At 38.5% G+C, this 13,187-nt stretch overlaps 1 protein-coding gene and 1 pseudogene across 1 annotated transcript in view; both read left to right on the top strand.

Moving 5' to 3' along the window:
* Positions 1-13,187, top strand: part of LOC149116456 (EGF-like repeat and discoidin I-like domain-containing protein 3) — a 61,130-nt gene that overhangs the window by 32,052 nt on the left and 15,891 nt on the right. The gene's annotated exons all lie outside the window — the stretch shown is intronic.
* Positions 9,115-9,843, top strand: LOC149116458 (uncharacterized; annotated as a pseudogene).

The raw sequence follows: 13,187 nt of genomic DNA, 5'->3' as shown, positions 1-13,187 counted from the left end.
ACGATGGGCTCATATGATGGAGCCGAGACATGCGAACTCGTCGGCACCTACATGTTGTCCCTCATCACACCGAAACTTAAAGGCCAAGTTGGTCTCTACCGTGACGATGGTCTGGCAGTGTGCAAAGCAACACCTAAACAAATCGAGAAAACGAAACAAGAAGTCAGTGAAATTTTCAAGTCAAATGGCCTCAAAATCACCATCGAAGCAAACAAAAAAACCATAAACTTCCTAGACGTAACCCTAGACCTTACAAGTGGATCTTACAAACCCTTCATGAAACCCAACAACAAAATCCTCTACGTTCACCGACAAAGTAATCACCCACCCGCACTACTGAAGAACATTCCAGAAAACATCAACAAACGACTGACCAGCATCTCATCTAGCCAGAAAGTTTTCGACGAAGCGATTCCGCCGTACCAGAAAGCGCTTGACGAGAGCGGCTACAATCACAAGCTCACGTATAAACCACAGCCAAAGCGCAACAGAAATCGCCAAAGAAAAATCGTATGGTACAACCCCCCATGGAATGCTAACGTGAAAACTAACCTGGGAAGGAAGTTCCTAAACATCATTGACAGATGCTTCCCTAACGGACACCCCCTACACAAGATCTTCAACAAGCACACACTGAAGCTCAGCTACTCCTGCATGCCTAACATGAAGAGTATCATCTCGTCACACAACAAAGCACTACTATCAGATTACTACCAGTCGCAAACACAAACAAACGCCAAAGAATGCAACTGCAGAAAAAAGGATCAATGCCCGCTGGACGGAAAATGCCTCACACAAAATGTAGTTTACCAAGCCACAATCACAACACAAACGTCATCAGAATCATACGTGGGCCTCGCCACAAATTTTAAAGAGCGCTACAGGAATCACACAGCATCCTTTCGACACCAAAACAAGAGAAACGAAACTGAGCTATCTAAACATATTTGGACACTCAAAGACAACAACAAACCTTTTACCATCAAGTGGAGAATCATTAAGCAGTGCAGACCTTATAGCAACATTACTAACAAATGTAATTTATGTCTTTTTGAAAAATTCGTGATCATCTGTAAGAAGAGTTTGTGTACTTTGAACAAGCGAAACGAACTAGCAAGTGCGTGCCCCCACAGAAACAGATACCTACTCAAGAACTTTGTGAGCAAGTAACGCAATCTTTTAGCAACACGAGATTTCAGATTTTAAATCCCATAGCAACTGGTTAATTTTTTTTTTTATTCTTATTTTACTTTTTATTATTATTCTTATTTTATTTTTTTTTATTTTTGTTTATTTATTTATTTATTTTTTTATTGCCAGTTTTTCAATGTTATATAGCATCTGTTTTTCCATATCATAGCAACTGTTTTTATATCTCATAGCAACCTAAAGTTAGCTTTTAATTGCCAGTTTGTGAAATTTAACGGTCATTCGTTGATATTGCCTGATGAGTGTGGTCACCCTTTGACCATACGAAACAGCGTTGTCGCAATAAAACGATGGATTGAAGTCTTGCTACCATTGTTTATTATCTACACTGCTCCTCTCAGAGTCGAGCGCTCTATAAATTTATTCTGTTCAAGTTCAAGAAGTATATATATATATATAATAAACTAGATACAACATTAGAGCAAAAGTACGTGGATTTGTTATAAAGGAAATAAAGAAATATCCTTGCTTTCTATTAAAACTGCAGTTGAAAATGAAAATAGCTGCTTTTAAACTCACGTGATAAAATCCAAAGCGCTTCCAAAATCAATTTATCATTTAAAAAGCATTAATTTTTGTGATTGGCAAATTATTTGGGGTATTTCCGTCTCAAGACTTGAAAAGTGAGGACTCGTTTATCATAAGGAAATTTGGTGGAGAGATCGAAGATTTGTCACGATTTTTATGTGGTTGAGCAGATCAAGAAAGTATAAGCAGTTTAAAGGAAGAGTCATTAGGGAGATTAAGCAAGAATGACGACGACGGCTACGACAACGACATCCGAAAACATAAATTCGCGTTATTGTCATCACTTCGCACTTATTCCAACTCGTTCCACGTGTAAAACAATTACTAACTGTCCAGAAACAGAATTGGTATGAAAGCCGTTAAAGTTAAGACAAAGAATTTCAAATTTGGTCATTTCACGTCGTTGTTAAGCCGAGAACGGCAAAAAAACTTACCAAAATGCAAACCGCACCTGTAGAGCGTGCAGAGCCATTGTTTTTACTCATTAGGCCTATTGTTTTGTGGCGTTCTCGTTGTCGTCGACGTCGTCGTTGCTTAAGCTCCCTATTAATTCGATAGAACGTCATTACGAGGAAATGGATTCGACCACGAATGCTGAACGCATCGAAACGATAGTCCCACTGCTAATAATTGGCCAAATGTTGTAGCTTTATTCCCATAATCGAAATCAACTTACTCGAAGAACATGATTGCAGCGAAAAGCAATTAGATGGACCGCCGAATCAGAACATGGCTTTCGGCGTCCTGGCTAACTTGCATTGACCAATTATACTAGGTACATAGCCCAAACTTCCTTAATTTGTAATATGTCTTAATACTTAAGAAAGATCACTCCGACCGAATGCCGTACTTACCGGGGTGGCACTGAATCTAGTTCTATGGCGAATTAGAAAGCGCTTCCCTTGAGATTTCTGCTGGGCTGGAAGGAGTGTCGCGCGAATAACTTGTCCAATGATCTGATACTACGAGTATCAGTTGAGTGAGGCGAGAATGAGGTAGTTTGGCAACCTGGAAGCCAGGTTGGAAGTTTGGTGACGAGGTTTTGACATCAAAAAGACATTGTTGTCAAGGGCACTGCCGATGGTAACACGTCGGCCGTTAAAGAATGCTAAACACGCGTGAGAACACACACGCACTCGCTGGAAATGAATGTTTGTACGATACGTTCTTTTTTTATAGCAGGACGATCGACCCTTCAAAGACGTGAGATGAAAATATTTTAAAGCGCTTTACAATTGGTCTGAACCATAATGTCTACAGCAAGGTTCGACTAAAGAGCACTAAACACACACAGCTATCTTAGAACTGGATAAACCACAGGCAGACCAGTCTATGTGTTCGTGGTTGTTAATTGTTGACATGAGACGAAAAAAAAATATATGAGGATTATGACTAAAGCTCTGAAAATTGCATATCTAACTTACATATCGGTCTGACTATCTCAATAAAGTTAAATGAAATGTTAATCGACTCAAATTGGGTGTGTTTTTGTAATCCTAGCAGATTGAAGCGTCTTTTTTACGAAATTTCTGTTGGTCGGAGGCCAGTAAGAGAAGAAAGGGGGACAAGGTACTTGAAAGTCAGCCGCGACCTCCTCCACTTCAAACTGGAATTAACGCCAAACTACTGAAAATCTCACCTGACAGGCGACAGTTGTTGATTGATGCTCTATCTCTTCGCCGAATTTGAGCTTCATTTCCCCAACATTTCCCGAAAAAATCAATGCTGAAAGCATGGATACGGCTTACTCAATATGATCGGTGCGAAACTCAGTGACCAGAGGAATTCGAAGCATGCATGCCGTTTCAAATTTACCAATCAGCGCTTGGCATCCCGTGGCAGCCCGACTTCATGCACACGATGGACTCGCGCAACTTTCTTTAGGTACGAAGATTTATACTATTTTGATTTGAACATTTATGATCTTCCAGGAAAACGTAAAGCACCTAGTGTCATGTTCGTCGAGGTTTTCGTAAAATCGTGTCATGCTGAAATGTACGTGTAAACAAACGTCCACATTTCTTTCCCTTCCGGCTCACTCCCCCCTTCCCCCTTATCATTATATATTCTTTTAGTTTTCTCTATGCAGGTTGATTTGCATAATTACGAAGAACCTACTTGGCACTGAGTTTGTTGGGTTGAAGCCCTCCAGAACCTCTAATTTCATTGTATGTTTTTGGCACGAAGCTCTATTGTTTCAGAGCTAGGTTTCATTGTTCTTTTGTCTATATCTTGTGGTTTCAACCAATGGTGTGAGACGTTCCGAGAAGCTGCTTGGCGACCCCACTGAGTAGTCAATTGATCTTGCTGCCAAATTTCTCACACCGCAGATACAAGTGAGTCAATAAGGGCCTGCCATTTGGCCTCTGTGAAAGCGTGGGGACTTCTATGTCGATATCAATCAAGAAAACACAGCTATATACATCCATACAAGCGTAAAAATAACAAAAAGGGAAACTAAAAACAGCAGAAATAATATTTTCAAAAAGAGAGAGTGTTCCGTTTCCGGAATCGAAAGGGGAGTGATGAATTTGCGGATCCCATGGTCTTTTTGCCGTGGGTTGTTGTGTGTTAAATGTTATTATTACATGATATGGCTGGCTCCGCGATCGGGAGATGGAGTAAATCCTGGCAGGCAGATGGCAGATGGCAGATGGTGTAAATCCTAGGTCGTGATTGGCTACCTGAGCGGGCAAGATGGGTCGATCTTGCCCGCTCGGGATTGCCCGCGATTTTTCGCAAATTTGTTTGTTAATTCATGACTTTATTGGCCATATAATCAATCCTTTATTGACCAAGCTTGTCCGGTCAAGATGGCGGGATATTGGCCTTGTTCTTTTTTTGCGTGTTTATGGACCTCGACTTCGTCTCGGTCCATAAACACGCAAAAAAAGAACTTGGCCAATATCCCGCCATCTTGACCTCACGCTTGGTCAATACCCATATATATTCAGCTTATAAATTGGCACGTGGCTACTTGTTTTTTAATCCGATACAGTCAAATTAACGCAATGCGCTAGTTTTATAAAATGCAACGCCAAGATATACGAAGATTTCTTTATTAGAATCATTTTTCCTAGTTCCGTGCGAGACTGCAATTTACTCTAATCTGAGCGACTTAGTTGTTGTGACTCAGTATCTTTTTCGTGACAAGCATCGTCTTATACAATGACGAAACTACAGTACATGTAGTTAAATTCCATCCTTCTATTTCACTCTCAATGATACATGTACCATGCTGTGCAAATTCAAGAAGAATTTCAATATTTTTGTTCGAGGCAACTTCGAACTACAAATGGGATTAAATATCCAAATTTTCGACTCGTACCATATAAAGAAAATTACAGCCAAACTGCAACACTTAAATTGCAATGTAATAATTTTCAACAAAATACAAAACGATGGATTAGAGTACTAAACGTGAACTACCTTACCTTTTGCCACTCAGTTTTCCTGGGAAATGCCAGCGGGAATTCTCATTGGTGAACTTTCACTGCTCATTAGAGTTTGCAAAGATGTTTGCATTGCAAATTAACGCGAAAAACATAACTGTTGCATTCATGCACAGTATATTCTCTCAGTCTCACTTCGAATCACTTAAGTCGTCACAAATTTCCATTCGTGATATATTTTTATTTCTTTTTGTGTTTGTCAGTTACGTTCTTATTTTTGGGATATTTGAAGATCGAGTGTTCACCAGTTTGTTTATCAACTTATGACTAGGCGATGTTTACATTCCCAGTTACCAACTCTATCTTGATTGGCCATTATGCTCCTCCATGTAAACAGGTCGCCCTGAAGCCAAAATGGAATCACGTCATTTCTGGGGAAACAAAACAAGAGGCAACGCTTATTAAATAAAATGCCGCGGTGCGACCTGACGGTGTGTCTCTCCCGCGGGAGGGGGGGGGGGGGGGGATCCCATATGAAACAGACGGGGATGCTCGTCGTCTCGCTTAGGGGTGTAAATTTAAGATTTTGGTCTCGTTTAGGGTGTTGAAGAAAAAGAGCCAACAATTTTAGCCTACAAATGTCTCGTTTAGGGTTGCCCGAAGAGATATAGTAAAATTTTAACTCATTTTATTTACCTGATTTATCTGAGATTAGTCAAAGCTTTAAAATCAATGCCAAACTCAATTTTCGTTTGATTACGCTACCAGATTGGTCTCGTTTAGAAGTCAAAAATTGCAGGGTCACGCTCAGATTGGTCTTCTTTAGGGGTCAATTTCACAAATTTTCGACGAGCATAAGCGTCTGTTTCATATAGGAGTACCCCCTCGTGGTTTCCGTGGACTGCTCATTCGCGAAGTTAATGACGATCGATGACTGAGGTGCCGATTTTCCTTTCAACTTTTAATCTTTCCTTTAAACTTTCTCCATTGCGCTGAAAGCGCTGAAAAGTGCTCAGAATTTTAAAGTAATGCTAAAAAAGAGGAGTCCGTTTTGAGCCTTCTTAATTCTGTCATGGCTCCAATGTTTCCGCCTCGAGTTTTCGATCCACAGATTAGAGTGTTTTTTATAAAGATATTCCTCAAAATTGCAGGTTTCACATCTTTCTGGCAATACCTTTGTTTGTTTAGCTCCGGCATTCGACTCGCGAGCAATCTAGTCCATTTTTGTTCCTGAAAACATGGATTATGGCGCAGATGCAGTTACCCAGAACTGCTTCGCAACATCTCGTCTGCTTCTTCGCTTACGACCAGATATCTAGGCACGGGTTGTTTCTAACTTGCAGTGGAACCTCGATTTAACCGCGAAGCGCTGAGGGACTGGGGATATTGGTTCGCTTTATCGAAAACCTCATTATAACGAATTTGCGGAGAAGAACCACAATATTCGTCATATCGAGGTGTAGTTAATAATTGTTCTGTAACAGTGTTTCGTTGCACTACACAGCATCTGCGGAATCGAACGATTAAATAACATATGAACATAAATTTACGTTACACTAACTAGAAATTCCGGTTGGTCCTAATTTTTATCTTGTTGCTCTGTTCCGCGTTCATCTTTCGTCGTGTCTTAACATTTATTCGTTGTATAGTGGTAGATTTTACAGCTGGACTACTGGATTGTGTTTGATATCAAGAGGATTTCGTTAAATCGAAGTTCGATATAACGAGTTTCTGCTCTATACTTTTTACTGTAACTTTGGCCGGACTGAACATAGGGTCTCTAAGAGGGGGTGCTGATCCCGCATTTCAACTTCTTCTTTAAGATAATCCCGCATCCCGCACTTTTTTTTTCTTGATTTGCGTCGTGACGATTTTCCAAACTCCCAACTGAGAAGCAAAAAAACAAAACAAAACAAAAAAAAACTAACTTTTGGCAAATCTAGCTTCCCAAGGAGCAGTCAAATCCCGGATCCTGTCAATAAATTTTGCGTTTTCCCGAATCCCAAATCGTATTTTGGTCCAATCCGGGATCCCAAGAATACCTGTCCAGACCCTGTGAACAATATCGTCCGTTCATACCGAGGATTTCGTTATATAGAGGTTCGTTAAATCGAGGTTCCACTGTATATACATATGTCACCAGAAAAAACCCCTTCACGCAAAATAAGTTTGTTCCTTTTTTTTTTACTTTTAATAAATAACAGCACTACAGATAGCTCTATTCAACGTTCATCTTATTTTGATATTTTATCTTCAGCATCTTTTTTCCTCCATTCCTTCCTCTCTTTACTACGATCAGCATTTCTCCTGCTGTCCATAACCAGAAAACCTAACCAAAACAAAAAAGACAAGAACAACACGAATGCAGGAAACGTCAATTTAGGTAACAGTGATAAACATAAGCATGATGATGTTCTAAGGCATTATTCCATATATACATTGAATCTGTGTATGACAAATAAATTAATGAACAGTAAATAATGGTTAATGAATTATAAATGAATTATAAACTATTAAATAAATAAATAATAAATAAGTTATCAAGGTGTCCTTTGCATTACAGGGTGTCCTGTACATTATAGGTTGTCCTGTGCATTCTGGGGTGGCCTGTGCTTTGTAATACATCTAGGATGTTGTGTGGAGTCCTGTATATTATAGGGTGTCCTGTACTTGGAAGGGTGTCAGGGTGTCCTGAGCATCAAAATGTACTCAGTGCATTATAAGGTGTCATGTGGGTAACAGTCATCTCTTTCTTAGACAGAAACCTTCAGGGCCGGCATCAAGTGTCTATCTTAGAATGGTGTCTGTGCTCAATTGTAAGAAAATGACTGAATAGCTCAAATGGCAGGGATAGACTCAAGTGTCTGTTTCAGAGAGGTGTCCATCTTATTGAGTTGTCCATTAAGAGAGAGTTGACCATATACGGTTCCCTTTGCATTATAGGATGTCCTGTGCATTGTAGGGTGTCGTGTGCATTGTAGGGTGTCCTCTGTTGGTGTCCTATGTTTAGTAATGGTCCTGTGCATAATAAAAGTGTCCTGTGCATCATAAAATATATGGTGTAATGTTCCAGTACCTTGTTCTCTAGGGAGAGTGAAAAGATATTTGGCAGTCAGGGTCTGCTCTTAATGTCATTGATTACTCATGCTGGTCCGTTTTTCCTTATATGGATAATGACAAACTATCTGTATATACGGGCGCTTGGCGTCATTCACGCTACTGATGTTACAGCATTGTTCTTATCATTAAATACCTGTGTATACATCTTGTCTTGGATTTGGTTAAAGGAGAAACTGACAGTTTTAAGGTACATGTATGCTGTTGCTATGTTGCAGATAGGAGGTAACTGAGTACTCAATGTAAGAGTATCATCAAATACTTAAGGTTAGTGACGAAATAACATCTCCCTTTGTTGCTGTTATTGTTAATTTGTTTTTCTTTTGCGCACTACTATGTGGCTGACGTATCTGCATTGCAGTTTGTAGGTCCCTCATCGTTAGTGCCTAATAATATTCATGTTTTGCTTTAATTTGTTTTATTTTGTTCTGTTTTTAACCATTTTACTAATTCTTGAGGTTACTCTGGCTAATATTTTCTTCTAATTTCCTTTTAATATTTTCTTTTAATGTCTTTTTTTCTTTGCCTTTGACAAAGTAAATCACTCAGTTTTGTTGAAAAAGCTGTGCAACTTTGGGATTACTGGCTCATTATTACAATGGTGTGAAAGTTATTTAACCAATCGTCGACAGAGAGTTGTGCTGGATGGTATATCCTCTTCCTGGTCTGACGTCTCATCTGGAGTCCCTCGGGGCATTTTCTTTATTTGCCTTTATTTTTTGCTATATCTATTAGTGACCTCCCTGAAGTTGTTCTTCGTGGCAGTACTATTGCCCTTTATGCGGATGATTGCAAATGTTCCAGGATCATTAACACGGCTGGCGATCCTGAATTATTTCAACAAGACCTGGATAATCTGCCTCAATGGAGTGTTCGAAATTTCATGAACTTTAATGCTAAGAAATACAAAATCATGAAAATTACTTAGAAGACTCATCCACTTACTTCTAGTTTTTTCCTGGAAAATTCTGGATTGGAGGAGGTTACGGAGTTTAAAGACTTAGGAATTTATACTAATCAACACTTATCATGGAACCCACACATTGATTAGGTTGTATCCAGGACCAACAGAATGCTTGGCTTAATTAAAAGAACTTGTAAAGGTCTGGGTGACCCTGCGATCTTGCGTACTCTTTATTGCTCATTGGTTCGCTCAAACCTGTAATACAGTTCGGTAGTGTTGTCTCCCTATACAAAAAGAAATATGGATAAGTTGGAAAGGGTACAGAGAAGAGCAACTAAATTTATCTTAAAGAGCGATGATCCCTATGACATTCGTTTGAAGAAGTTAAACCTCATGTCACTAGAGAAGAGAAGATTACTGACTGATGTGACATTCTTATATAAAATACATAATGACAACATAAATATTGACGTCAGTAAAATTGTAGATTTCTACACTGAAGCAGACTTCTTTTCACTTAGGTCTAAGGACTTTTTAACTTTAAAGAAGAAACATGCCAGAACTAATGTCTTGAAGTATAGTTTTTCCCATCGAATAACTGATATGTGAAATCAATTACCTTTCGATATTCGTTATTCTGATAATGTAACTATTTTTAAGTCTAGAGTTAAGAAATTTATTAGTGATTGTTAAGTATTTTTTTATTTTTTCATAAATGCATTTCTTGAATTTCTTATTTTTAGGCTAAGTGTATTTATATTAGTTCATAAGTGATTTGTTTTTATACGGGGTTTAGAACTCCTTTGCAGATCATCCTTTGGCCTTTTAACCATAGATTATAATAAATGAATTTAAGTTTTTTAAACCTTTATTGAGCTGGAGAGTGCTGTGTTGCAGATGTCGCTCCCTCAATAAAACCATTAACCTTAACTCATTGAATTTAGATTTTACTTTTTTCTTACACCTCCCCACTCTTACATACAGATTACTTTCCCAGTTCACCCACTGATCTTCCATCAGTGGAGAGGGAACCCATCCATCTGGCTTTCCTTTTACCAACAACAAAAAAGCCATATAGGCTGCTAGTGAAACTACTGATTAATATCCAATCATACTTATATAGATAATGACAAACTATCTGTATGTACGGGCGCTTGGCGTCATTCACGCTACTGATGTTTTAGCACTGTTCTCATCATCAATTCGTTGGCAAGCTAGGCCATTTACTAGGTTCATATTTTTTCGAAATGACATGTAGCACAAATGAAAACGTTTGATTTAAAGAGCTTCAATAAATACTGACATATCGTTTTGTTTGACTGTATTAAACTTCAGTCAGCCCGCAAGACTATTATTCCCTTTGCGACAAGAATTGTTGCTTTCCAGTCAAAATCACTCCCGGGTTGCAGTGATTCAAATGGCTTGTAGCATGATTATTAATTGATATTTTCAAATAACAAATAAATAAGTGTGAATAATTCACTTTATTAAATTCTCAGCCTCGGATAATGCAATTCTAGCTTTCTGATTGGTTCACTGGATCTCGGTTACCAGCCATTATACCTGCGTTTGACCATATATGGAAATGAAAGCGGCAAATGTCGCTCGGCATGAGCTTTTTCGCGTGAAGCGAAGTTTCGTCGACTAAGAAAATGGATGAAAAAAAGCACATTTGGTGAGCTATCTACACAGGAAATACAGGGAATTATGGACAATGCCGTCCCAGTAACAACAAAAAGCCACAAAGCTCGAGATAAGAATATTAAACGGCACGTATACGTTAAGTTTCCCTTAAAGTTGCAAAATTAAAATATGACAGGCGAGATTTTACGCATTCATGAAGATTATGTAACAAAAACAAATTTTACCTGAACAGAATGGCTTGCTAGTCCTGGTAGCACCAAATTTTCGAAACCGATATAAGAAATGTCAAAAGAAGAACTGAATGTTCAGTTGAAGTGTTTTTACTCGTCTGCGAGGAAGAAGGATGACACGTAAATTGCAAAAGTTCATTGATTAAATCCATTAAAGCCGCCAGTTGATCATTTCCTTCGCACGCCGCCGCACAACAAACCGTTTTCCATTATCTCTGACCAGGCAAATAAGTTATTAGAGCATATGCATTTGTAAAAGGCCGCAGGTAAACAGGCATGATTGCCGGCGTAGTCCATAAGGAACCAGTTTCCAATGAGCAGATGAGGAAACTGTTCGAGTGAGCAAGCTCGGATCAGCCGAGAGCAAGAATCCCGCACAGCTACAGAGGACGACCTAGTTTCATCTCAGTCTCTTTTTTGGCCGACGACGACGAGAGAATCAACGACAGCTAGCGCCAACAATTCTGTCCTTGCGAAAAACACCTTAAGGAGTTGAGTGTTTTGAGCTGAACCGAAGTAAGCCCGGTTCTTTACCAGCCACGAAAAACCACCAGGTGGCCTCGGAGATTCTGAAGATGAATCTGACGCTAAACTAGTTTCTGTCCTTGACTATAAAACTGACCAACAATGAACTCCACACATACAGCTCGAAATGCCAAGGCTTTCAAAGCAAGGGAATCCTGAGAGAGATCTTGTCGAGAGTAATTTTGGCACAACGTCTGTGTCACATGGCGATCAAAGTTTTCCGCAGCATTATTACAATGGCAATGTGCAAGTGCACAATTATTTGGCTCTTCTCCGTCACTCAAACTTGAACGCTTTTCAAACTTTCTGACCAAGGTTATATCTCCTTCATTTGATAGACGTTTCTTGAATTTTACTTGATTGCAATTTCATTCAGCAAATTCGCTTGCTTCGCTCTCAAATTTTTCATTCAACTAATTTTACAAACGGCGCGCATGTCATGTGATTTCCCACTTGTTGTTGTTTTTGTCACATCGACTTCCGGTCGTTTTGTAAAATTAAAATCCAATAAAATTAAGCTATATTTCCAAGAATACAAAAGCACCGAATTTAATAAAACAATTATTCCATTCGCGCTTGTTGGATATGAGATTGGTTATAGCCAACTCATATCCAACGCGCGCTCATGGAATAATTGTTAAATAGACTGTTAATTTAACAAGTTCACCACCGTTAATCAAGGTTTTTTTGTGTTTGCTGCAGAATGGAAATTAAATGAATACTGGCTTGGAATTTAAACCATTTAAAGGTAGAATTTATAAAAAGGGAAGTAAAGAGTGCAAGAATATTACAGAAAAAATGTAAAGATTTTAAAAGAAAGGAAATTTAGTCGTTATTATTAACACACAATTTACATAATTTTCAGTCAAATGATATTACTTTAGAGAACACGTCTTTTACTTTAAATTAATGTCCATTGTTTGTTAGGGTCTGCCTTTCAGCAGAGAAACAAGTTTAAACAAAGATAGTGGTTTCAAAGGGAAACTATATTTATATATTTATATTTCCAAAGTGGAAATATTACTTACTTTCAAGAATAGATAAAGTATTGAAGAATTCAAAATCTCCCATCGCATCTCTTGTAGAAATAAAGCTAAAATATGGAATTATTCACCTATATAAGCACTTCAGCTTCGGACAAATTGTTATGAGCTGTAAGAACTGGGTGCACAAATATGCAAATTCGTAAAGTTTTTGTTGCTCGTCGCTCTGGCTTATATCGGCACAGAAGCAGTGAACAGATTTGAATTAAACCTGGCTACCTAAACAACAAGGGCGATTTACGGGTATTCAAAAACGAAGCCTTTATACAAACTGAAATAAACGTTCTACAAGTTTAGCTGAATTAAATCCGTCTTTAATCGTCATTACATTTACCCACCCATACCCCTATTCCGCTTTTCTTTCTTTCTTGTATGTCCTTACATTCATTGAGTTATTTTAATTTGGTAAATTAACTTCGTCTTTTTCCAGTCGGCTAGAACCGAAATTGTTTAAAATTGCGTGACGTAGATACCTATACTCAAAACAACATATGATAAAATAAACAAAAAAAAGATGTTAAATTCGTTTGTCACGAGCGTGGGACAAACAAAAACAAATCAGGTCCCGTATGAGCTAAGGATTCGAACCCCAGCC

Source organism: Orbicella faveolata, unplaced genomic scaffold (assembly GCF_042242905.1).
Source record: "Orbicella faveolata isolate gen_17 unplaced genomic scaffold, um_ofav_v1 contig_12, whole genome shotgun sequence".
NCBI classification, from domain to species: Eukaryota; Metazoa; Cnidaria; class Anthozoa; order Scleractinia; family Merulinidae; genus Orbicella; species Orbicella faveolata.
This window is presented reverse-complemented; position numbering and strand designations above follow the sequence as displayed.